The sequence below is a fragment of the Agelaius phoeniceus genome, chromosome 1, assembly GCF_051311805.1.
Source record: "Agelaius phoeniceus isolate bAgePho1 chromosome 1, bAgePho1.hap1, whole genome shotgun sequence".
In the NCBI taxonomy this organism is placed as follows: Eukaryota; Metazoa; Chordata; class Aves; order Passeriformes; family Icteridae; genus Agelaius; species Agelaius phoeniceus.
This window is the reverse complement of record NC_135265.1, coordinates 8,376,242-8,401,453: the sequence shown is the minus strand read 5'-3', so window position 1 is coordinate 8,401,453 and position 25,212 is coordinate 8,376,242.

The following is a 25,212-nucleotide window of genomic DNA, read 5'->3' as shown; positions in this document are numbered from 1 at the left end:
CACCTGCTCACTGTGAGGGGGTTGGACCTTTACAGGTGAGTTGGAGTCCTCAGACACCAGAGCAAAACCAGACCTCATTGCAGAGGCAGGTGATACTGTGTGCAACCAGCAGAATAATCTGAGTAGCTTTATTCTGGAAAGAATGGATATTTTTATTTCTTTGCCATGCAAACCTGCCCAGCCAAGGGCTTCTCCTGCCTCTGTTTTCATAACCCAACACCAGAACATCATTATTTTTATTTATTGGATGTGTATGAGCCATTTCCTTTCAATCTACATGCCTACACATAATTTCACCATGCCAGTTCAAGGTATGTCTTGCCCTTTATCCCATAGGTATCATTCTGCTTTTATTACACATTGAAACCAGACTTTGACTTGCTTGGGCACAAGAAAAAGCACTCCAGTTAATTCCCAGTGTTAGAATATTCTGCTGGGAACTTGAGTAGAGTCTATGGAATCCCAAGAAAAATAACCCAGGCTTTCTACTCTAAGCTTCATTGGTTTTAAGTCAAGAACACACAACCAACTATAGGCAGGTTAATGACAACTAGAAGAAAAAAACTGCACTGATGAGCCTGAAAGGCTCCAAGATACATTAGCCACAAGACTATTGGGTTTTTTTTTTGGTTTTTTTTTTTTTTGTTGTTGTTGTTTTTTTGTTTGTTTGTTTGTTTGTTTGTTTGCTTGGTTTTTTTAGTTTGTTTTTTTTGTGTGGTTTTTTGTTTGTTTGTTTGGTTGGTTGGGTTTTTTTACTTTTTTTTCTTTTTCATTGAAGAAAAGCCTCAAGGAAAAGCTTTGCAGTGGGAGCGTGTGAGCCATGGCACCAGCTGCAGAGGTCAGAGGATATGATCATCCTCTGTCCTGTGAGCCCATCCCTGTTCTGAGCCACTTTATCCCATTACATCCACCCCATGAGATGCCAGCAATGAGTTAGATGCCTGAAATGGGCTTTTTTGGGCATGAGAAAGTTTGATCTGGGGATTTTGGCAGGTGAGGTGACACACTACTGCTCTTCTGTGGCAATGTGCTCCATGGCATTGCTGTGACTGATTCCCATGGAGCATCCTCACAGCAAGGAGCCCACCTAGGTGAGCCCATGCCTCCCAAAAGTAACCCCCAAAACCATAAAAAGTCACTGAAACAAGGCCAGTCTGAAGGTTGGTTGGGTTTTCAACTCCAGAATTCATTTACAGATGAGCCTGCATGGCAAGAAACCCACAGGGATTTCTGAGTAATACAGTAAGGAACAGAATTTCCCCTCTTGGTTCAAATAGATCATCCTGTTAAATCCAGGTGAAGATCCCTGATGATGGTGATGTGATGTGTGAGAGTGGAGTCTGAACCTCCACCACCTTTAGTTTTTATCACAAGATCTGTTGGTTTCTTGACCTCTGGGCCTCAGGGTGGGGGGCTCCCCTGTTGGGGGACACCCTCCTGGAACAGTTTTGTGTCAGGAAAGAGAGACACACTGGATCTTTTTGGTCTTCAGGTCCTTGTTTATTGTTATCTCATCTAGAGTTTTGCAGGCTGTCCACACCAGGCTCAGCACAATGGAAAAGCACCACAAAATGGCCAACAATCTCTTGTTCCAAGGTCTTTTAAAGCTAAATTATCCAATTCAGAACTGACACCTGGATTATTTCCCTTTTAACCCAATAACTGATCCCAAAGAGCTGCAATGGGGACTTTTCTGCCCAATTACAAAATGCCACCCAAACCCAAGAAGAAGAAGGAAGAAGCAGCATGGAGAAGAAACCCAGGACAACACCCTGTGCCCTCCATCTTGCTTCCATCCACAACACACTAAAAATCCCAAAAGCTCAATTTCTCACCAAGTGATGCACCTACATTCTCTATAATCTATTTCACACTTTTGTGGATTCCAGTCTATCTTGAAGTCTGGGAAACTTTCTCCATGAGTGAGGGTCAAAGTCAGTGCTGCCCTGGGGGTCAGGGCACCCCAGAGCAGACAGAGAAATATTCCCAGTGCCCTGGGTTTCCACAAAGATCCTGTATTGTTCACCCAACATGCTGTGATTCCTCCCTTCCATGCCTTTTCTGTGATTCCTTCCTGATGGAGATGTTGCCTTCCCTTTCTGTACTAGGGATATTTTGTCCTTGAACAGACACAGCCCATCTTGTCCTTGAACAGACACAGCCCATCTAAGGGCTGCTGGCTTTTTTTCCCTTCTCCTTTTCTTATTTTAGCAATTTCTCCTTTGGCTGAAGAAACCCTCCCTGAGGCAGGAGAGTTTTTCTTTCCCAGGCATGCCAGGCGTGCTCCCGGCCTCTCACTGCTCTAATTATTAGCAAGAGGACAAAGGGATTAGGAGCCATGAATGGGGTCATCTTCACCTGGGGAAAAAAATAAAATTAATATATCACCTCTGAAAACCCCAGGCCAGGGTGTGAAAGCAGGATTTGATGGGCACTGATGGCAGAGCTTGACTGGCCAAATGCTGGCAGATGCACTGACCCCAGGGCAATGTCTGAGCTCATTTCCCACATAAGCACTAATTTACTGGAGAGAGAAAAGAGTGGGGATGAAAAGCATCCCTAGAATCGTTGCATCCTTCAGTATTGAGGAATTTTCCAAGTGAAATTCCCAGGTAATGGTAAGAAGCAGAAAACACCTTGTGGTGAGTTGGGAGAGTGAATTAATATGGGATGAAGAACCAATGAATCCCTTCTGCCTCTTCAGTCTGCTCCAAGTCCTTGATAAACTGTCCTGCCTGCAGATCCAGGCTGCCCAGAGAGGGTCCCAGTCTATGCTGGCAATAGAAATTTGGTCTTGTGATTCCAACCCAACTTAAAGGGGAAAAAATAAAGCAGATGAAGATGTAGCTGGGACCACAGCACTAAATGTCTACTGGGTCATCACTACTTGTTCAGGTCTGTGGAGCCTGGTGTCCTTGGGCTGGGCTTTTCTGGATGTGTGTGTGGGTGTGCTTGTACAATAAATCAGAAAGCATTCTTTCCAGGTATTTTATTAAGAAGAGACCCTTTTGCATAATATGGCATTTTTTGGAAGAGTTGATCACTTTCAGTGGGAAAGGGCATAGCAGGACACAGAAATCAGAGATTACACGAGGTCATTTCATCTTGACAGGCTGCTGCCAATTCCTGAGCTCAGTCTTTATCCAAAAACCTAGAAAACTGTGTCAAGCTTGCTGTAATATTTAACCCCCTATGGAAAATACTTGCTCTCACTGCTGCTGGTTTAACTAGGACCAAACTAGGTTTTAGTCATAGTTAGCCCTGGCTCCAGCATGGCAAAGGCTGTGAGCATCTTTCCAGGAGGAGCACAGGCAATGTCCTCACCATGGCAAAGGATGCTGATGGGAGGCCAGCTGCAGGTGTCTGTGGGCTGGAGCACATTGCTCTGAGAAGCAATAATGATGAGGCACCTTCCTGACCATGAGTTTGATTATTTCAAGGAGCCTGCGTTGTCGGAGCGAGGCTGTTGCCAATTAATTTCTTCGGTGATGGGATGGAAGTCACAGCAGAGTCTGGGCTTTGAGGCTGGGGTTTTTCCAGCCTTTGCCACTTCAGCAACCAGCACTGGGTCCATGAGCTGGCAAGTGAGTTGTGAACAGATGCTCAGGAAAATTGGATCATTTACAAAGTGTTTACAAATACTTCCCACTGGCCCCTTGCCAGTTTTGCCATCCTCCCCACTTAGAGAAAACATGCATGAGTGTCCCCAGCCGCTGTCCTTGGGGTCCTTTCTGATGGGATTGGTGCTGAAGGCATGGGGGGGCTTTGCAGGGACTTGTGTCCTCCTCATTACCCCATCCACAAGGAGAAATGTCACTTCCACAGCCTGGATGGGGAAGTGGAGGCAGCCACCAGCACTATAGGGTGCAAGGCACATCCCTGGTTGAAGATATTTTGAAATAAAGATACAGCAAATGGTTGATTATGTGCATTCAACTGAGTAGTAACTGGAGGTATTTCTTCTGTTCTGTCACAGTTAGAGCTGCACACAGTAACTTTGGGTATCCTGACCCAGGGAACCCCCAGGAAGGATTTGGAACATATTTTTAAGGTGAGATAAACAGTGATAAAAACTATTTGGGGGTTCCAAGTATAACCAAGACATGGAGCTGCTTGAGCAGGTTCAGAGGACTCCATGAAGATGCTCTGAGGGCTGGAGCACCTGCTCCTGGAGACAGTCTGAGAGAGCTGGGGTTGCTTACACTGAGAAAAAAGGGTTCTGGAGAGAATTCAGAGCACCTTCCAGTGCCCTGTGTTTCAGACAGTAGGTTTGGCCACCTACTTGCATCATGAAAGAGCACAAGCAGTGCTCAGTCTCTGTCTTCTTTCAGGACAGGAACATCTCTGAGCTGAGCCCTGGCAGACACTGACAGGGGCAGGGCTGAGCTTCTGCCTCCATCCCAGACATGTCCTGGAGCTCGTGACATGTTTGCCCCAGTCACACAATATTTGGTTATGGGTTAAACCTTCTGCAAGGGGAGAGAAGGGCTCCTCAGGGCTAGCTGAGCTAATGCTGCAAGGGAGTTAAGGGGGATAAAAATCACCTCCTTCCTTCAGCTGACTTCTTAGTGATGCTACAGCCTCTCTAAGACAAGCAGCAATGCTGATACAAGTCAGCATGCACAAAGCCTCCAGGAATAAAACTTGCCCCTTTGCAGGCACTCACTGATCCTGCAGTCTTCCAAATATCTGTTATTTGAGGCCCTGAACATTGCTCTGAAACACAGATTTAACCTGACCAAGGGGCTCCGGAGCAATCACCATATCACACCTTTGTCCCCACAACTCTTTTCTCCAGCTTGCCTTTCTACCTGCCAGGAGCAGCCTGACACATGTGACCAGGCAGAGAACATCCTCACCAGCTATTAAAACTCCTACTTTAATGGGAAAACAAGATCTTTGGCTGGACCTGCCCTCCCTGCTTTGTGCATCCCTGCCCGGAGCCCATCACGGCTGCGGCCGCACGGCAGAGGGAGCACCCGCCGCTGCCTGCCGGGCCCTGCCGGCTTCAGAACACACAGCTGGCTTTTAATTTTAATTTTCTAGCAACAGAGAGGTGGGCTAGACCCGTCCATCAGCCCCCCCTCGGTGATTTTCCCCTGACCAGCACGGCAGGCTCGTGGGTAGCAGCAGGGAAGGGCTTTGCTTTGGCGGCGTGAGAGCAAATCCTGCAGCGCAGTTGAGGTTTGCTCCCTGGTAAGAGGCTTGGAAATATTGATCAGGGCTGGAGAAGAGATGTGCACAGGAGAAAGAGCACAAGATTTGGGGATTTAAAAGTGATATAATTGGATTTCTGAATTAAACACAGTGAGTGGGAAGGTCAGCAACAAGATGCAGCCACGGGCTCAGGTTTGCTCAGCCTCAGCCTGGGTCTCCAACGTGAGACTACTCCAGATGATGTATCCTGGGGAAAGGGTGTGTTGAGCAAATGTTTTTGGGAATTTCTTTGCTGATATGTCAAAAAGGTGGTATTGCTTCCATGTGCATCGTGTCAGGCTGTTTCCCTGCAGTGGGATGGCATGGAATGGTGCATCTGGGTGAGGCTGGACACTCTTTCCTTATGGGAAGTGATTTCTGGTTTCCAGGGCTGACCCATAGCTGCACTTACCAGAGCTTTCTGTATTCACTAAAAACATTTAAAATATTTAAAATTTGTAGCCTTTTATCTCTTCTTCTTTTTGTTTTTGTGTAAATACTTAGACACATCCCTACATCTTCCCTTATATGGACCTCAGGGATCACTCTGGTCTTACCTTTACCCCCAAGCCCCAAAATCTGTCCCCAGTGCAAGGGACAAGGTCATGCACCAGAATCTCCACCTGAAGCTGAGACTCTCCAAAGCACCACCCAGGTTCAGGTGGGAATGTTTTGCTGTTAAACTCTGTGCTTATATTTAGGTATAGGAAACTTACTAATCTTTTATTTACATTTAAACATTTGGAGAGACTTGGGAGCCCCCGAGGAACAAAAACCTCGTGTTTTGCAAATTACCCCTTGTAGTTTTCAGGTATGGAAACCTCCCCAGGGGTTTCCCCACTCCCGGGCTGCCTCTGGCCAGCCGATTTACTGGCCATGTTTCCATGGAAACAAAAACTGGATGGGTGAAAAAAAGGGGGAAAAAAGTTCTTGTAATAGGTGGCATTTCCCAGTTTGGAAAGAGGGTTTTTCCCAGGCTGGACCACTTCTTTTCCAGGATTTGTTTTTTCCAGGAGAGAAGAAGGAAGGGCACGCCCTGATGTGGAGATGGATGGGCAGCAGTGGGTTGCCCAAGCAGCAATCAGAGCAGCAGCACTGGTCTCCAGGCTTTAATGTTGTGATTTATGGCCACTTTGCTGCTATGGAGGTGTCAATTTGGTTAAAAAAAGTGTTTCTAATGAGTGGGGCAGGACAGGGGGGCACCCCATCCTGGCTGAGCCCACTCAGTGGTGTGACCTTAAGGGACTGGCTCAGCAGCAATAATTCCTCTCTCTGTCTGTGCAGACATTTAATGATGCCTCTTCACTTTACAGCTCACTACGAGGCTTCATTAAAAAGCATCTGCAAAGGCTCTGAAGTCCTTGCTGGACATTTTGCACCATCATTGAGAGCAGTCATAGCAACACCATCCTGGGCTGGCACAGAGGCTCTGAGTTGTGATGAAGATATCAAACCCAAGGTGTAGCGCAGCCAGCTCAAAGCAAACCCGAAATTACAGCCTCTGCAGGGAGAAGTGACAGCCCTGCTACAGAGATCAAGGATTTATGGAGATGGGGCAGCCAGATCTCTCTCTTGCATCCTGAGAGCTGATGTGACACATCAGGTGTCAGGGTAGCTCCTATTCCTAAGAGGTTAAACAAGTTGTATGATCAGGAGGGGCTGACATGCTGGTCCAGGCGAGGAGTGAATCATTAAGTTGTATTCCCAGCGCTGAGACAGGCAGCAGCGGCTCACAGGGGTTGACGTAGCCTCAGGTGAGCTGTACGACAGGAAAACACACATCTGATGGGAGGTGAGGTGCTCTGGATTGTGAAATGATAATCAGGAGAGCTGCTTCTTGCTGAGTCAGGCAGGTTCTGTCCTGAGGTGCAGGGCTGTGGTTTGGTCTGGGCTTTCCTGGATGTGGGTGTGGGTGTGCTGATGCAATAAATCAGTAAATGTATTTCTTATAATATTTTTTTTTCCTTTAGGGTTCTTTTCATAAATAGGCTGCTTCAATTAAAAACTAACTTTTTAAGTGTCACAAGATGGAGGAAAAAGGATTTCTTGATGGGAATTAGGGCAGCTCTTGGCTCCCTGTAGAAAAATAAGGCTGGTTTCATGTTCAGGGGCCCCAGCAAGAGGAACACTGGGGATGGACTGTGTCCAGCATGGACACATCCAGCTGATGTTATTTAGACATCATATTTATTTATTGTTATTTAAATAACATCCAGCATGATGTTATTTAGACATCAACAACGAGAGAGGAGAGGAGAGATACAGGAACATTTACACACACACACATATATATATATATATATATATATATGCATTTATTTGTATAAATGTACACATATATACACATATGTACATATACACATACATATAAACTAAAAACATCAGTATTTTATATAAATGCTTTTTTTATAAATGTTTTAATATAAATTTTTATATAATGTTTATACAACCCCCATTCAATATAAATATAAATATACCTATAAATATAAATATATTTCTATACAAATATAAGTATATATTGTATATAAAATATAAATATTATATATAAATATTAATATTATAAAGAGATATATATATACACAAACACACACACATATAATAGACACACACAGAAGGTGAGTGTTAGCATTTCTACCAGGGTGTGCATACTTGGGGGGCACCTCTGTCCTGGGGCTGCTGAGACCATCCCTGCCCCTCACTATGGTTATTTGTATTTCCCAGAGCTGGGAAATGCTGCCACTTCTCTCCTGCCTTCTTCTTTGCACAGCTGGGCTTCCTAACCCTGTTTCTCTTCCTGCAGCTCCAGCCTATTTGCTTCAGGAATAGGATCAGGAGGTTTTGGGAGTGACTCGTAGAAGGAGAAACATCACCAACCCGAGCGCCTCACGCCTACAAACCTAACCTTGAGGAACTGTGGGCACTGCTAAGGTGAAGGGGAGGAAAGGAGGTCTCCTTTCCCCCATTTTCTCAGTGGCCAGCCCAGCTCCAGGCTGGAATGCTGCTCCAGTGAGGAGGGGCAGGCAGGAACCCGGCACATATGGCGAGCCTGGCGCCACGCTGCTGCGGAGCCGCGAGATACGGAAGCACAAGGGCACTGCCACGGAGAAAATATCAGCCCTGGGCTTTGGCTGGCTCTGGGAGTTGCTATTCAGAGGCACAGCCCTGCCTGAGCGAATGGCTTGTCGCAGAGGAGAGGGTTTGTTTACAAACCCTGCTCCAGAGGGAAGAGGATGATGTCAGGTTTAGAGGAGCGTGGTGCCCGCAGCAGCTGCTCACGGCAAAAGGATTTGGGTTTGGGGGGATTTGAGGAGCTGGGAGGATGGGAGATGCAGCAGGGGCCACCAGAGGAACCTGAGGATGCTGTATCCTGAAATTGTGGTGTCTTCTGTCTCCTTGATGATGTTCAGAGACTGTCACTTCCTTTTGCTGAGCACAGTCCCTCTCAGCTCCTCATGCTGGGACCCCTAAAACTCTACCTAGCCTGGTTTTTCACTGGGAGCTGGGAGATTCCCTGATTCCCACCAAGAATCCTCTTTCCCCCATCTTGTGCCACACTAAAAGTTAGTTTTCAAGTGGAGCAGACTACAGTAATTTAATTTTTTTAAAAAGCAAACAGCCTCTAAAATATTAAAAGAAATTAAAAGATTTGCCATTAAAGGATGGCAAACAGCCATCTAAAATATTAAAAGTATCTACTGAGAATCTCCATTCCTCCTGTATGAGGAGCTGCTCCCAGTTTACCTGGGTAAAGTGAGTTGTCTCCAATTTCATTGCCAGAGCATTGAGAGGAAGTTTCATTATTCTAATTTAGCATGAAAATACATTTAAATAGCATTTCATTTTGCCCTTTCACAGTATTAAGTAACTGCAAGAATCTTTTCAAGAGCAATTGCCCACAGCTTTTTGTGCAAATATTCTCTTCACAAAAGTCTCATGATGATTTGGGAGAAGCAATAGGGGAAAAACATGCTTCAGTGACAGAATAAAGGAGAAATCTAGTGTAATACTCAATACACTGTTATTTATCCTGTAGCTAATTACAATCATAAGCTGCTGTATAAGGGAGGCATTTCAATGTCAAATTTCATAAAAGAGATTAACTCTCGAGGAAAGATGAAGCAATGGGGGTCAGGGAGTGTTTCAAGAGCCCACCAGCACTGAGGGTCCCTCTGCTCCTCCAGGGGAGCCCTCAGTCCCAGCCACACCCCTGGGCACCACGGGCAATTTGGAGCTGACTAATAAATATATTTGGTTAACTTATTCAATTCATAGAATCATAGAATGGTTTGGGCTGGAAGGGATCTTTTAAGACCATCTAGTCCAAGCTCCCTGCCATGGGCAGGGACTCCTTCCACTATCCCAGGTGGCTCCAAGCCCAGTCCAGCCTTGCCTTTGACACTTCCAGGGATGGGACATCCACAGCTTCTCTGGGTAACCTGTGCCAGGGCCTCACCACCCTCACAGTAAAAGATTTCTTCCAAATATCTCATCTGTACCTGCCCTTTTTCAGTTTGAAGCCATTACCTCTTGTCCTTGTCACTCTCCTCATCTTAGAAATCCTCTTTCTTCAAGTATTTTAAGACCTCAGTAAGGTCTCAGTACTGGAGCTTTCTTTTCTCCAGGCTGAGCAGCCTCAACTCTCCCAGTTTGTTTTCAGAAGAGAGCTGCTCCAGCCCTCTGAGCATCTTTGTGGCCTCCTCCGGACTCACTCCAACAAGTGGCAATGTCCTGTTGTGCTGGTGACCCCAGGCCTGGATGCAGCACCCCAAGAGGGGGCTCACAGGAGCAGATAGAGGGGACAATCTCCTCCCCTGACCCATTGACCATGCTGCTTGTGATGCAGTCCAGGATGTGGTTGGCTTTCTGGGCTGCAGCACATGGCTGGGTCATTCAGTTTTCCATCCATCAGTGTCCCCAGGTCCTTTTTGCAGGGCTGTTCTCAGTGAGTATTGGCAGAGGGGACTGCCCTCACCCAGCTGCAGCACCTGCACCTGGCCTTGTTGGACCTCATGGGGTTTTTGTGGGTTTATTTCTGATGTAATTACACCAAAACAGCACAACAATTTTGAAATGTTTCAACATCCAAAATGCAAAATTTTGTCAAAACATCAAGAGATTGACATCTCTTCTCCATGGTCAGCAGGGGAGTCACTGGGCAGCAGGTTTACAAGAGCAGCTGTTACTATTCAGCAAAAGAATTTTAAAAACCAGACCAGCCAGAGACCTCCTGCATGAGGAGCCTCCTCTGTCCTGCATTTATGGCTGTAACATTTATCCAGCTCCTCCTTGGGTTAGTGAATGGTGATCTGCAGGAACTGTATGAATTATCAGGTAATAAATCAAATTGCTCGTCCTGGAAAAGAGGGGCTCAGTATCAGACTGGGCACTGCTTATGCAGGCAGAGAGCAGAAATATTCAGGTGACACCCGTGGTGTTTTCCTGTCAGTAATGAGGATGAACTGCTTGCTGTTGGTCGCCCATCAGCTTTTCCAAGCGGGAAATTTGCTCATAACCTTTTTGACATGTGCCTCCAGAAGCTGAGTGAAAAGGATCTAAGTCCCACTAATGCTGTCTCTGAGAGGGCCTGTTCAATTAAATCTTCCTCAAGATGTCAATCACCTCCTAAATGGAACTGCTCTGGGCTTGGGAAGTGCAAATCAACAGGTTTGAGTGGTCCAGGAAGGGCTGGCTCACAGCAGCTGGTGAGTGGCTACACCACGAGGGGACACCTGCCCAGGCTGAGACCAGACCAACACTAATCCAATTTCTGAATGATGGATGTCCCCTGAACTCCAGCACAAAATGAAGCACTTAGGCTCCTTGGGAGGATGTAGCTCATTCCAGGACCCAGAGTAAAGTTTCCAGGTATTGCACTGATTTGTTGAGCACTGATATTGTAGTGACCTTGCAGGTGACCTTGGAAAAGAGCAGGGGCCCTGTTTGTTGTTTGTAGCTGAATTGCAAAAGGCAGCTAACAGCTCCCTTCTCCCATGGATCTGGATCTGGACTGAGAGCTTGTTGGGATGAGGAATGTTATGGTTTTGGCACAGAAAACACCAGGGGAGTTGGTCCCTGCATCCGCCAGGGCTGCATGAGGCAGAGGAATAATGATGATGATGACAATCCCAACAACAATCCTGACCAGGAAAAATCTTGTTTATAACACAACTGAGTAATTAGGAAGCATTTGCCCCAAAAGCTTTAATGTGTGCAATTCCAGGCAAGCAAAATTCTTGTGAAATCACACATTCAGATGCTGCCTGTGCTCTAGAGGGTGAAGCCCTGCCTGTGCCTCCCCGTCTCTGGGCTCTACCTAAAAATAAACCCCTAAGCAGAAAAGAACAAGCCCCCTGCAGGCTGGCTGGCACGGAGGCAGGGCACAGTCGCTGCCAAGCATGTGCTCTCTTTGTCCTCACAGGTCAAACCTGGAGCTGAGTGAAGGATGCCAACCTCCAGATCAGCCCCAGCTCCCTCCTGCCTGGCAGCCCTGACCAGGAGCTGTCCCTGGAGCCCTGCCCAGGGGGCTCAGCCCTGGGATGGTGCCAAGCCCAGCACTGAGGTCAAAACAAGGTCTGAGGGCATCACCTCGTGCCCTCTCCTCTTCCCCACCACCACCAAGGGAAGCAAACCTGGAGTGTGTTCTTCACCTGGTTGTGACCGTGTTCACAGGGGTTGGAGGATGAGGGAAAAGACGAGGATCTGACTCCATGTTTCAGAAGGCTTGATTGATTATTTTATGATATATATTACATTAAAACTATGCTAAAAGAATAGAAGAAAGGATTTCATCAGAAGGCTGGCTAAGAATAGCAAAAGAAGGAATGATAACAAAGGTTTGTGTCTCGGACAGAGTCCAAGCCAGCTGACTGTGATTGGGCATTAATTAGAAACAACCACATGAGACCAATCACAGATGCACCTGTTGCATTCCACAGCAGCAGATAATCACTGTTTACATTTTGTTCCTGAGGCCTCTCAGCTTCTCAGGAGGAAAAATCCTAAGGAAAGGATTTTTCATCAAAGATGTCTGTGACACCTGGTGGCCCTGCTGCATTTTCACCCACACTTGTGAAAGGCATCACATTGCAAGACCTCAACTTCAGAGCCAGCCCAGGAGAGGTGGAAACAGGAGCTTCATGTTGCCAGTGCTTTCTACTGAGTCCCCCTTGCTGCTTGCCCAAGGACCTGAGTCTGTTTGCTCAGGAGGGTGTGGGAGGGAGGCTGGACTGGGGTCTGATCCCATTTGTATCCTCCCACTTGCCAAAATCCAGGATAAACCACTGCAGTCCCAGCCCATCCAAAGCACAGCATAAGTAAAATAGCCATGTCTGACCTTTCAAAGTGTAAGTCACCTGCTCTCAGGTGATGTCCTTTCAATGTCAGGACCCTGTTCTTAAGTCCCAGCCAACACCTGTATTTTGTTAAGCACATGGAGATAAAAGGAAATAAACCAAACCCCTGTAATACAAGATTGAAGGGAAAAAAACCAAGCATGTCAAGGTTTCATATTGCTCCAAATCATCACACAAACAGAGCATCATTAAAACAACATTCCTGGGGAAGTTACCCTCACCCACCCTCTCCCCTGCCCCTGACTCCCAAGGCAAGGAGCTGAGAGGTTACAAATAAAACCCTAAAGGAGAGAAATTTTGACATCGATTCCAGGAACTGGGATTTCTAGTATGTCTCAAAAAAAGTGTCAAATCTGTCACTCAGTGCTTACAGGTTATCCTCTGTGAGCTCAGGCATGAGCCTGGTGTGTTTATTAAACCCCTGGCCAGGCAGAGGAAAGGTGTCTGTCTGAATTGTAATACAGTTGATTTTCAAACTGTTGGTTTAAAACTCTTTGTCCTGGTTTAGTGAATTACTGAGCACCAGGATAAAGTGTTCAAACACAGATTCTTGTGTCTTGGTACCAGGTGCCTTGCAAATGCCTCTGGCCACTTCAGCAGGCACTTAGGGCTCTGGGCTGGCTTTTTCTGGGTGGTGCAGCACAGCAAGATAAGATGCCCCTGTGTTCCTCTGTGAGTGCATCTGTCTGGAGGGATAGACATGTGCTGTGTAAATTTATGTATATTAGATTTAATTACGTGGGGCTGGCTTTGCTCTGCAATGCTCAGTGACAGGACCTGCCCTTCCTTGTGCCCTTTGGGGTCCCCTCCTGCTTGTCTGCCCCAGCACTGGCCCTACTGCTTCCCCCATTTCAGTGCCACAACCCTTTCTTTTCCCCATCTCCACCCAGGAGCAGGAGTTAGTCTCTCTCTCCAGAAAATGTTCCCATTTATTTCTGTTTCCCTCCTGCACAGGGAGATCCCACCAAAAGCTCTGAAAGCTGTATGAAGTTATTTGCTTGAGCAAACTGACAGCAGCCCCTGGGCTAAACTTTTGATGCGTCAGTTTTCTGCCACCTTCAAAAAGCACCTCTGGCTGCAGGCAGCAGCCATCCTGGGCTGGATGGGACCAGCAGCCTTGCCATGGGCAAGGGGAGCCAGCAGAGGTGGGTCTGGAGCTCCATCCTCTTGCTTGGCACCCCCAGTGTCCGGGTGTGGGTGTCTCCTTCCTGGCACGGGGGGATGCAGCAGGAAATGCACACAGAGGTTCTGCTGTCAACGCACACCAGTGTCACACACATCTTTGATGAAAATCCTTTCCTTAGGATTTTTTTCTCCTGAGAAGCTGAGAGGCCTGAGGAACAAAATGTAACCAATGGTTATCTGCTGCTGTGGAATGCAACAGGTGCATCTGGGATTGGTCTCATGTGGTTGTTTCTAATTAATGGCCAATCACAGTCCAGCTGGCTCAGACTCTCTGTCCAAGACCAAAGCCTTTGTTATCATTCTTTCTTTTTCTATTCTTAGCTAGTCTTCTGATGAAATCCTTTCTTCTATTCTTTTAGAATAATTTTAATATAATATATATCATAAAATAATAAATCAATCCTTCTGAAACATGGAGTCAGAGCCTCATCTCTTCCCTCATCCTTGGACCCCTGTGAACACTGTCACAAACCAGAGCTGCAGGGACTTTTTCTTCCTTCAGTGACTCTTGGTGTTGTGCTTCAGGAGATCACCTCCTTCTCCTGCCCCTCAGGCAGGGGAAAATAGGAGCCTGTCACCTCCTTCTGTCCAGTTTTTCTAGAGCTTGCGGGCAATGCTCATGGCTGACTCTTGTCTTCAGTGGAAGGTGTTTTTCAGTGCCTATCATCATCTCATATCCTGGGGCTTTTCCAGGCACTCACAGAAATTCGAAATGATCACACTGATGCCAACGCTTTTTCAACATTTACACTTCTGGGAAAAACACCTTAAAAATATGTGACAGGGATAAAACTGCAGGGATGGATCCAAGCACAGAAGGAAGGAGATGGAGTGTGGAAGCTGTAAGGTAAGAAGGCTCCCAGTCTACACTGGGTAGCTGAAATTTCCCACCCCAGCTTCTCTAGGATACACACAGATCATCATGCTGTGAAACTTTGTTCCCTAAATAAATGGGAGGAACCAGCACAGATGAATGTCACTGTCATATTTTCCTGAAAAATTCTCTTGGCCCAGGATCCTTCTCCTGGGAAGCTGAGAAGCCTCAGAAAGAAATGAAAACAATAATTATCTGATTTGCTTCTCCCTGTTTTGCTGCCTTGGAATGTGGCTTGGACATTGTTTACCAACTGGTCATTGGTTCATCGGTTTCATGTGAATTGTTTTAACTTAATTACCAATCATGGTCCAGCTGTGTCTGGACTCTGAGGTTTTTTATTTTTCATTCTTGTTAAGTCTTCTGTCTGTATTCTTTCTTTAGTATAGTTTTAGTATGGCATAATGTAATGTAATGTAATATAATATAATGTAATATAATATAATATAATATAATATAATATAATATAATATAATATAATATAATATAATATAATATAATATAATATAATATAATATAATATAATATAATATAATTAACATAATATAATAATAAATCAGCCTTCTGAGAACATGGAGTCAGATTCTCATCCCTTACCTTGTCCTGGGGACCTCACAAACTCAACAGATGAAACCATGGGCACTGTGCATACACAGGGGTAAAAACAAGCACATCCATCATCACCCAGCTGACACTGAGAGGCTGCATGCTGTACCAGGCAGATACAGAACATGGGTAGGTTCTATTCTGGACTAAACCATGTCCATCACAGACAAATCTTGGGAGTGGGATGTAGATGGAAGTCTGTGCAGGGGATTTCCAGTGGTACCAGTCCTGTTTGGGAGCACCACAGCAGCACCAGAAAGTTTTCCTGGAATGAAACACAGAGGACAAAGACAAGGAAGGAAACTCTGCCTGCCACAGGGTAAATGTCATCCCTGGTCCCTAAAAGGACAGAACTTGGGCTGGCACCTTTCAGTGACCCTTGCTCATCATTCTCAGTGGAGGCCTTTGAGAGGGCCCAATTCTGAAGTTGTTTCTCAGTCTTTGTCCCTACAGCTTTCCCCATTAATATTGCAGATGTGTCTGGCTGAGAAGCAAATGAGAGCAGCAGCTCTGTCCACAGCTGGACACCCAGCTCCCCACTTAAGGGTACAGTGAGTAGCCTGATTGTCTGAGATGTGGAGCATCCAAACTCCTCACAGGGTTCTAGAAAGAGATCGACATATCTAACAAAAAATGAGCTCTCTCCCTGTCTCACTGGAGAATTTTAAGCCCAATTTGGCTGTTCACAGCTGTGCAGGAAAATCTGTAAATCAGGAGTTACTTCAGGCAAGATTTAAAATGCTCTAATTGCCTTTTGGATTTATGACAAAAGTACCACGAGAGACAAACGGGTTTCAGTATTCCACTGGCATAATTTAGGGAAAAAATATAGCTTTCCTTCTGTAATAAGTCATTATTGCATTAGATTTGGTGCTCACACTTTCCCCACTAATATTGCAGGGCATGGATAGGACAAAGGGGAATGGCTTTGAACTGGAAAAGGGCAGTTTTAGATTAGATTTTGGGAGGAAATCCTTCAGCATCAGGGCAGTGAGGCCCTAGCACAGGTTGCCAAGAGAAGCTGTGGATGCTCCATCCCTGCAAGGGATAAAGGACAGGTTGGACAGGGCTCTGAGCAACCTGGAATAGTGGGAGGTGTCCCTGCCCATGGCAGGGGGCTGGAGCCAGATGATCTTTAAGGTCCTTTCCAAAACAAACCCTTCTGTGTTTCTATGAGATTAATCCCAGCTCAAGTATTTCATTTTCTCTGTTGGGTATTTTATTCCTCTATAATTTTTTGGAGTGAGAATTACAAAGCCAAGTTAAATAAGCGCACATAAATTATGGAAACAGCTGTAGGAGACACTAAATTCAGGCTATTACAGAAATTTTCTGTTCTGTGCCTGGGTGTAACTCACCGACCTCGTATGAGTTGAATTACAGGCAAATTCTCACAACTTCAATTTCCTAAAAGCCCTGTTTTGGGGAAAAAATGCAAAAACCAAATGATGTGTCACAAATAGAAACAAGCAGGGATCAGCCCTGGACATGGGAGTGCACAAATCCCTTTGCTGCATTAACCTTGTGTCTGAAATGTGCTCAGCAAGGAGCCATGTTTGGAAATGGGAAAGAATGGAACTGGATGCTATTCTCTTTGGAAATGAGAGAAATTGGGAGAGGTTTTTACCTGTTTAGATAGAAGAACATGACATTTCTGTACAGGTTCTGATGGCTTTTCAAAAAAGTTGTGTTATTGGGTGGTCTGATTTGTATTCCCTGCATTGATGTGTATTGTACTTGGCTCCAACAGCAACAGTGAAGTTGCTGGGGGATGGGTTCTTTTTTTAAAGATAATTTCTTTTTTCAAATATTCTTGAAGTGCAGCTTGTATTAAACTGGGTAATAATTAGATAGTGAAAATGCCTCTATCTAATGCTTAGATTATTACAAGTGCCTGAGGCAATTCTTCAAGGTTTATAACAGACATAGAAATCAATGTTTAATGTCAAAAGTGATCCTGGAAGGTGTTTATTGAGAGTTATTTTTTAATATAAAGTGTAAAGATTAAAAAAATGCTTTTATTCTTAGTTTTACTTGTAGTGGTGACTGGGGGAAAGGTGTGGTATCATCAGGGAGAAGTATTACCATAAAAGCTGGTGTCAAACCTTCTTTCAAGATTCTTGATCCAAAATACCAGTTCAAACCAAACCAAGTCAGTGTATTTAAAGTCAATACACCCTTGGTTGCTCTTTACATTACACTGATTTCTTAGAAGAGCACCAGACACTTTCATCAGTGAAGCTTCATTACTGAGCCCTGTAAGAATCTGCCCTTTTGAGAGAAACTTCTGATGGCTTTGGGCTTAACATCCATTAAAAAAATCGTGTTGTACAACATGGTGTGAAGACTGTTTTCCTGCTGCTGCTAGAATAATGCACTCAGGAGCAGCTGGGACAGCAAACCTGCTTCAGCATCCTCTGCCACCCTGCACTCTGCTGTCTCACCCTTCACCCCTGGGCTGGAAGAGACCTCAAAGATTGTTCATTTCCAACCCCCTGCCATGGTCAGGGCTGCCTTGCACTGCACCAGGGTGCTCAGAGTGCAACCATTTGGAATCATAGACGGGAACCAGCCACCCCAGGCTGTCTGCTTGGGGGTACAGAGCTGGCAGAGCTGCCCATTTCCCTGGAGGAACCCAAGCTGACCCCAAAAGGACCTGTTCCATCCCCCTGTCCCTGAACAGGAGCACACATGGAGTCACACACACTGGAGGCAGCCACAACTAAGTGGGGTAATCCCACTTCCCAGTGTCCAAACGATTTAATAGAGATGAAACCCAAGAGACATCGCTGAAAATGAGATAAATCTGGGCAGAAATGATTGCAACAGCGTTTGGGGAATGGAAAAACAGAGTATACCCTGGCAGATACAGGGCCGAGAGAAAAATGCAGTTCTCTGGAGAAGGCTGGGTAAGAAGTGAAAGAAAGGTAGGAAAGAAGGGAAAGAAGTGAAAGCCTGGGTAAGAAGAGAGTGAATGATGGCTCCACGAGCCATCAGTGCTTGCTTTCACCCCATCCTGAAGGTGCTGGAGCTGTACCTGTCTTGTAAAGGGCAGTTTTGGGTGCAGTGACCCCCCTGGGGGCTGCAGGACATGGACACCCTGGACCCTGGGTGCTTTCCCAGCATTTTCACCAGGCTTAGGGGAGACTGGGAATGGAGCTCACCTCTCCAGGGGGACTTTGCAGGGCAGACTCTGCCCTGTGGCTGCCCAAAAACTGAGGAGTCCCTGCCTGAGGAGCTTTTGGGCAGGGGCTTCACCCCCTAGGAGCATCCAGCCCTCTCCATGGCTGCTAGGACAGCCTGAGGGACACACTTGGCTGTGACATTTGCAGTGTCCCTGGCCACACCTGGGCAAGGTTCCCAGCTGTCTGCAGCCCCAGCTCAACCAGGTGGGAAAAGGCTTTCCAGGGATGGTGGCTGTAGGTCAGGGAATGCCTTTATCCCAGCTGGAAGGGCAGATGAGGTGGTGTTAGAGCTGGAAAGGCAGAGGAGGTGCATTGCACCCTTGTTTTCCTTCAGATCTGAAAGGTGCAGAGCCCACAGGCTCACTGCTGAGTGCAATTGCCCCAAGCAAGCCAATGAAAAATGCTATTTCTCCCCACAAACCTGGCCTCACTCAAATGCTTCACTCAGGATGAGCAATAACTGCCCCTACAGCAGTGCTTTCAACATAGTGGGAAGATTTCAAACTCTCCTGAGGGCAGTGAAACCCAAAAAGTATGAGATCATGACACTATTACCTGCCTTTTCCCAATACATTGCCACACACTTTGCAAACAGAGCTAAATGTGGTTTGGGCTCCAGATATCAGCAAGAACATACAATGGAGAGATCAGAAAATGTCTCCTGGTGGAAGACAACAGGTTAAAAAAAGAGAAAATGCTTGAGGAAGGATGGAGTTTAAGATGATTATAGAAAAAACGGAAATTTGTGGTGGAGGTGTGAATCTCCAGGTGTAAATCAGCAGAAGCTGGTGGATGCTGGGGTTTGCATCGGCCAGGGGTCTGTTCCCATGTGTTGGATCAAATGTGGCTCAGTCCAGGGGAAGAAGCAGGAGAGAGCCACTTCCTCCTCTGAGGGAGAGCTGGAATGCAAAATATGTCTAAAATAATACACTACCCAAGTAGTCTTTCAGCCTTTCCCAAAGGAAAAATACACTTCTCTACAAGGAAAATGCCACATATCTCTCTACAGCCCCAGGAAAAGAATGAGGTCACATCTTTCACTAATGCTGAAAGAGAGGGATTTTTTTTGTGTGTGTGTGTAGTGTTTCATCCCCTTCTAGTAACTTGACATGCCTCACTGCAGTGGTATCCTGGTATTTATCTTATTTTGAGCTTCTTACAAAAAAACCCGCCAGTTCTCACTTAATCTAAAGGGCTAAACCTTACATCTGTCATGGAGGGAATGGGTTTGGCCCTTGTTTCCATCAGTGTGAGCTGGGAGCAGCTCTCCCTGAGTTAAAAGGTGAAAGCTGTCCCACTGACTCTGACTGCAGAAGGGTTCCTTGCCTGGGAATGAGGGAAAAGAAACCAACTTCATAAACCAGATTTTGGTCTCTTTACACAAGGACAATTTGCAATAAACCCTGTGGCTAACATGAAGTTATTGCAGATTTGCACTGGCATGAATGAGGTCAGGAACCAGCCCGGGGTGGCTGGGAGAAGGTGGCACAGAGGTGTTGGAGCAGAGAAATTTGGAGTTTGACTTTGTGCAGCCCCTGAACGATCTCAGTGCTGTGACACCCTGCCTTCAATGGATTTTGGGTCAAATTGCTGAGTGGCATGGCTCAGGACCAGGCACACCTGACATGGAGAGTGCCACATGGAGCCTGCTGGAGCAAGGGTGTGCTAATTAGAGCTGTCTGCTCAATGAGTTTAGCTTCAGCTGCTCGCAGAGTGTCGGCAGCTAGATTGGGATTTCCTCAAATTGATTTGTAATTTGAGGTTACTCAATTAATTTTTCTTTCTTTTTTTATATATTTTTTTTTAATTTTTGCTCTTTCTTAGTCACACAACTGTTTGAGTCCCTGAATCTGCCCCTCCTTGCTTCAACAGGTGCCAGAGATCCCCACCTGGGTGCCCTCTCCAGCAGCACAGCCCTGACTTGGCAACCAGTGGGCCAAACCTCCCCAGATTCACCATCCATTAGGAAGGAGGTTACAAACAAGCAGGATGGAGGAAATTCAACCCTTTTTTTTTCCCTTTTCTGGGCCACACAAGCCTTGCCCAAGGCATTATTCATAGAAAAATTAGGCTGCTGCAAGATTCACTGGCGGGGTGCAGAATTTAAATAGAATTTTCTCTTGTCCCAGTTACACAAAGTCAGCCTGATTGTCCCACTCCCTATGCTGGCGTAAAGTGGAAGTAATTCCAGTCCTGAGGCTGGGATTTACAGCTCACTGGAGGGACAGACACCACAGGAGGCATCACATGAAAGCTGCAGCAGCTCTCAGTCCTGATGAGCTGGGTCATAGACTCATAGGATGGTTCAGGCTGGGACCTTAAAGATCACCTGGTTCCAAGACCCTGCCATGGGCAGAGACACCTTCCACTAGACCAGGCTGCTCAAAGCCCCATCCAACCTGTCCTGGAACACTTCCAGGGATGGGGCATGCACAGCTTCTCTGGGCAACCTGCTTCAATGTCCCTGCACTCTGATAGTGAAGAATTTCTTAATAATATCCAATCTAAACCTGTCCTCTTTCAGTTTAAACCATTCCCCCTTGTCCTGTCACTACCTGCCCTTGCAAAAAGGTCCTCATTGTGTGAGCAGCACTTTCCTTCTGATGTGAAAACCGACATGGATGCAATTCAAATTTAATATTTTCAAGCATTTTTGTGGCCTAGCTTTATGTACCAGCAAGTTTGGAGGCAGGGAATGCAGAAAGTGTTTGAATGAGTGTTGCAGAATCATGACCCTGCATGGGTCATGTTTTATAGTGCTCACCTCCCACCACTTCTCACATGGAGCAATCAAAGCACCCACTTGCCTTTCCAGTCTGTCAAATCTCACTACTCTGGGGTTCACAGACCGGAATCATTGCTCTGTAGTGGCAGTTTTGTGACAGGCAAACCTGGCTGATTCCAGGGCAGTGGTGCTGTCCCAAAACAAATGGTGTTCTTTCAGGAATGGTTTGGTTCTGGGATGAAACTGTGGCTCCCATTGAGAGACATCTTTTGCAGCAGCTGAGCCCCGTGACACGAAGAGCTGAACCCTGCAAAGTGATGTGAATCCTTTGCTGCTGCTGCTGCAGAGCCCTGGCCACTTGTTCCAGCACTCAGAGTCAGCCATCTGCTGGGGGGAATATCTGGTGCATCCTGTATTCAATGAACTTCCCTTTCTCCTTAGGATTGTCCCCCAAAACACTTAAAATACCCTGGAAATGGTGCCAGGCTTTACTTGCCCAGCCAGGCAGTACGGTTCATCATTTATGGAGTTAAAAAGCACCAACCCAAACATTTGTGTGATATTATGGGATTTTCATGACAGGAATGTTTGTTCTGGTTTCTGTTCAACTTTGCCCCTGGCGTGGGGAAGAGCCCAGAGCTGTTACTCACTGCCTGTGGCTCTTCCAAGAGGGAGCTCAGACCCTCAGCCAGGCTTCCCTCCTCTTGACTTGAGATTTGCAATCAGAGCAATTCCTCTGACTTCAGAGAGCTGCTGCTCATTTCCAAACATATGCTTAGGAATATAATCAGGCTTACAAATCTCCACTGACGGCCGAGCTGAGTGCCAGCTTCCCTTAACAAGTAATGCAAAACACTGCTGGGGGGGAGAGCAGCCCAAGCCTGCTACCCAAAGCTCAAAAAACCCCAGAACGAGCACAGTTATGGCCTTCTCCTTGGAAATTAACATTTCATGAGCTGGATTGGAAAGCTGTGGGTGCTTTGGTGCTGTGAGAACGTGATGCACCTGCAGAAAGGTGGTCTCTGTTCTTGTGGCATTGCTCTGCTGCCTGTGGGATAGAGGTGGGCATAGGGCAGGAGGGTCTCTGCAAATCACCAAACCCAAGGGAGAAATAGTGGGGCCTTCACCAGCAACACCCAAAGCACAGCTCAGAGGAGCTGAGGGTTTCTCCCACCCAGCCCTGAGCAGCCCATTTCAGCTCCAGGTGCCAACAAAGGATGTCTCTGTGCTCATCCTCCCACAGGAGAAGCAGATGCAGAAATAAATGCCTGACACTGCTCAACATCACGGTGCTCCAGACACATCTCTGCTGATGGGAATCGTGGTGACTGTCAATAAACTGATTCATCTGCTGCCTGGCTGCTGCTGAAGCTGGAAGAAACAGTGCTCAAACTTTTGTCAAAGCTGCAGACACGCTAGGCAGGATTTAGCCCAGTGTGTCCATGCTGGGCTCTACGTGTGAGAGAAGCAGAGGTGAGGTTAGCAGAGACTGGTGCCACTGGAATGGTGTCTGGGATACTCTGTGGTGATGGTAGATGTCACCAGGAGCCTACAACAGACCAATGCTCTTCTGCACCAGCAGCTGGAGGTTGAGGAGGGCTTCATATGGGCAGCACAGAGCCCAGGTTCATGCAGATGCCACATCCAGACACCAGCATTTGCAGATCCAGTATTTGCCAGTTGTCCCCTGTCTGTGTTCCTCAGAAGACTGTTCTGGCCATTTGGACTCCAGATATCAGCAAGAACATACAATGGAGAGAGCAGGAAATGTCTCCTGGTGGAAGACATCAGGTTAAAAAAGGAGAAAATGCTTGAGGAAAGATGGAGTTCAAGATGATTATAGAAAAACCAGAAATTTGTGACGGACCTCTCTGACCATTTCTCCCTACAATGCCTGGCCACTGTTCCCAGCCTCCCTGGTGGTGCCCAGCTCCAGAGCAACAACAAATTCCCATCTTATTCAAAATTTGTGAAACACCCCTATGTAAATGTTAAATCATCCACGTAAACCTTAGGAGCAATGGAGTGGTTCTGCTCTGTGCAAAGCCCCAAAGGAAAATTCAAACCCTCCAGGACCATGGTGGGTGGACATCCATTCAGTTGAGGCTTGCTGAGGTGGCTGCAGCACTAAAAGCAGCACTAAAAGCAGCACTAAAAGCATCACAGCACCACAAAAAACCTGTGGCTGAGGTGGCAAAACCCATGCCAGCTCTCTGGATGGCTGTCCCTGGCTGCACTGGCACCATGCATGAGGCCAAGCACATCGGCACCTCCAGGAGGAGCAGGGCTGGCAGCACCAGGGTCCTGGCTGGGTGAGCAAACATCCCACCAGTGCCTCGGGGCACCCCGTGGCCCACCCAGCCCTACTGTACATCCCCTGTGTGTCCTCTCTGCCCCTGCTCTCTGCAGAGGAAAATGGAACTTGCCTTTTGTCTGGCAGGGGTCAGACAGAGCCGGTTTGTTCGATAAAGCTTTAACGCTTTGTGAACACGCAGAAAAGCTCAACCCGGGGCCCTTTGACAATCCCCATTGTTTTGTGCCTAAAAAAAAAAAAAAAAGAAAAAGAAAAAAAAGGAAGAAAAAAAAAAAAGAAAGGCTGGTTTGATTTAAAACACCAAGTTCATGGCATTTCAAAGAGAAATGATACACAGTGTATGGATTTGTGTGATACGGGGAGATAAAGCTAGGAATAAAATGCCAGGCAGGAGCATTACAAATGCTGCTCTCGGGGGTGAGCCTGGTATTTTGCCATCTGATTATTTTAAGTGGTTTCCTTCTCTGCAGCGAAATCTCTGGCATTAGCTTCACATCCCAACTCAGCGTTTGGGGCAAAGTCTGGGAAAGGAAAAGGTGTGAAAAAAAGATGAAAGAGTGAGTGATACTTTGCCCTAATGTCTGTCGTGCCTGGGAAATGGCACGTAGATGTGTGTACGGTCCGCTTCAGCCACACTGGGGTTCATTGTCTGCTAAATTCATAAGCCATGTAATGCATCAGTTGCCAAGCAAAGCTGAGATATGAGAACTCTCCCTGCAGTTTATCTAAGGACTGAAATAAAATAAAATTTAAAAAAAAGTGGACTCCTGAAAGAATCATATGAGCTGGCACGGAGGTCAGTTGATTGAATATTTCATTTATTGAACGTGTGGTTGCCAAAATAAATAACTCGGGCAGGAAAGCAGTAGTCAGGAAATTGAATGTAGGGTTTTTTTTTTGTCTCTGGCGAAGTTTCCCTTGAGTGATTTCCTTTGGAGGCTGCTGCTGCCCGCGGAGCGCATCCCGCTCCTCCGGCTCCGGCGGCAGCCCCGGCACCGGCGGCGTGCTCCTCCCAGCCGGGCTCCATCCCTCCGCCAGCACAACAAAAATGTGCCGTTTCACTGTCCTTATAATGCACAGAGGAAATAGGATTAGGTCCAAATAGCGGCAAGGTAAGTAGGATTAATAGCTGGCTTAAATAAACTCCGCCGCTCCTTACAAGGCTGCTGGATATTGTTTCCGCCTGGCTGTGCTGCGCGCCGGGCAGCGCTGCTGTGCCCACGAGGTGCACGTGAAGATAAGGCTGGGGGGGCATATTGGGAATTTAGACCACTTTGTGGGATATTTTCCCTTTTGTTTTTAATAAGAAAGCTGACTTTTGCCGTTGTGAGATGATGATAGCTCCTGGTGGGAGAGAGGGGAGAGGAGGACGGAAGGGTGGAGGGTTGAAAGGACGGAGACGCGGAAGGATGGAGGGATGGGGAGAAGGAGGGATGGGAGGATGGAGGGATGAAGGGAGGCAGCCTTTGTGAACGCCTCTTGCCCCCTGGCGTCCCCTCGCTGCAAGGACAGCCGGGGATCCCGGGGACACCGGGGAGGGGGCCGGGGACACGGGGGGGGTCGCCACGGGCCGTCTCTATCTCTCATCGCCTCTTCCCCCAAAAGAATGTCCTCAATGTCCCCGACCAACAAATCCAGCCAAACCAACGCGAGCGACACCCCCGGGCAAAACTTATTTCTCTCTCCCCAAAATACCTCCTGAAAATAAAGATCCTGCCCAGTTCCTCAAAGGCAGCTTCAAGAGCAGGAACGGGTAAAAGAAAAAAAAAAGTGTA